The sequence below is a fragment of the Bos javanicus genome, chromosome 19 (assembly GCF_032452875.1).
Source record: "Bos javanicus breed banteng chromosome 19, ARS-OSU_banteng_1.0, whole genome shotgun sequence".
In the NCBI taxonomy this organism is placed as follows: Eukaryota; Metazoa; Chordata; class Mammalia; order Artiodactyla; family Bovidae; genus Bos; species Bos javanicus.
In genome coordinates, this window is record NC_083886.1 from 20,898,466 (window position 1) to 20,900,473 (window position 2,008).

The 2,008-nt window shown below is 44.2% G+C and overlaps 1 pseudogene; it reads left to right on the forward strand.

Annotated features, from left to right (window-relative positions):
• The first annotated feature begins 1,276 nt into the window (after nucleotides 1-1,276).
• Nucleotides 1,277-1,720, forward strand: LOC133231573 (large ribosomal subunit protein eL22-like; annotated as a pseudogene).
• Nucleotides 1,721-2,008: the final 288 nt, after the last annotated feature.

The following is a 2,008-nucleotide window of genomic DNA, read 5'->3' on the forward strand; positions in this document are numbered from 1 at the left end:
GGAAAAGAAAGGAGAGGAGGAAGATGGAGGGGGAGAGATGAAGGGATGGGAGATCCTTGCACCCGCCCACTCTGTCTGCCCCACCCCCAGCCTTGTCTCCGCCCACATTTTCCTGCCTGGTCTTCCAAGCGTTGCTGGGATGCTCCAAATGCTCCCATTACAGTGGGGTCCTTGTGCTCCTGGACTCCTGAGCCCCTGGGACCCCTAAGAGCTTCTGTCCCACCCTGATGCTGGCTCCATGCATGCTTGCCTTAAGGCTGTGGAGTGAAATTCCAGGAGGGAAGCAGCCCTCTCGAGAGCTCACCTTGGCTGGCTTCTGCAGCACCTCTCTCTTTAGTACCCACAGGGGCTTTGGCAGGAAGTGTCGTCTGTTGTGTTTGATTTTCCACCTGAAGGAGTGTGCAGAAGCTGAACTCTGACAGTAAAAGCAAAAGTGAAGGCACTAGATTGGACTTCCCTGGCAGTCCAGTGGTTAAAACTCCACCTTCCAATGCAGGGGATACAGGTTAATCCCTGGTCAGGGAGGTAAGATCCCACATACCTTAGGACCAGAAAACCAAAACTTAAAAAAAGAAGACAGAAGCAATATTGTAACAAATTCAATAAAGACTTTAAAAACGGTCCATGATCAAAAAAAAAAAATCTTAAAAAAAAAAAAAAAAGTGCAGATGCTGGAGCAGAAAGGTCAGTGTGAGGATTTTAAGAAATTGCATGGTGCAAGGGGCCCAGAACAGTGCCTGGCATACAGTAGGGCTCTGCAAGCAAGGACTGTCCTCCCTGACCCTGAGGAGTGCTCAGAGGTACCTCCTACCCCCGCCCCCCACCTACCCCCCTACCCAAAGCTGCATTTCAATTTGTCTCGAACGCTCAGGCTTCACTCCATTACACAGGGAAATTTAGCTTCATTGATATGAAGGGGCTAATTACTACATGAGACATAATTACAAGACAGGAAATGGATTTATAGATGCTGTCAGTGGGAGGGGAAGCTGCTATGGCTGCACAGTGCTTTACAGGACTCAAAGCTGCCCAGAGTCTTGCCCTGGGAATACTTGCCTTTCTGAGAAGCGTCCTCCTAGAGAGGTCAGTGGTGCTACAGATTTCTGGACATCAAATCCATGTTTCCCTCTGAATTTGCTCCAGCAACAGTGATATGCTCCACAGGGTCCCTCAACACAATAAAAATCATACTTAAGAATGTAGTTAGTCTTAAAGGAAACATATGATGAGATGATCTATCTTAAAACTAGTGGAGCTTTCTGACTCTGCTGCCGCCATGGTGACTGTGAGAAAGCTTGTGGAGAAGCTGGGGCAAAAAAAGGAAGCAGTTCCTGAAGTTAACCCTGGACTGTACTCATCTGTAAAAGATGGATAGCACCAATTTTGAGCAGTTTCTTCAGGATAGGATCAAGGTGGATGGAAAAACTGGCAACATGGGTGGTGGTGTCCTAACCATCAAAAGAAACAAGAGTAAGATCTCTGTAACTTCTGAGGTGCCCTTTTCCAAAAGGCATTTGAAATACCTTACCAAAAAATATTTGAAGAAGAATAATCTACATGATTGGTTAGCCGTAGTCACCAACAGCAAAGAAAGTTATGAATTGCATTACTTCCAGATTAATCAAGATGAAAGAGGAGGAAGATGAGGATTAAAATTCAATCTGGAATATTTGTATAAGTTCTTAAATAAAATTTATCAACCAAAAAAAAAAAAAAAAAACCGAGAGGGAAGGAGAGATGCTGTCTAGAAACTCTAGGATGCTAGTGCCTGCTTTTCCTTGGGATTAGATGAATTTTGACAAAGAGTTATCTGTCCAGGGGCTTGCCTGATAAATAAGCACTCTTAGAGTCCCTTATGGCTTAGTTTTCTTCTATCCAAAATAACATATCTTGATGGGAAGGAGGCTCCAGAGAGATGGGATATAAGTATGTGTATAGATGATTGATGATGTTATACAGCGGAAGCTAACACAACATTATAAAGCAATTATTCTTCAATAAAAAGTAG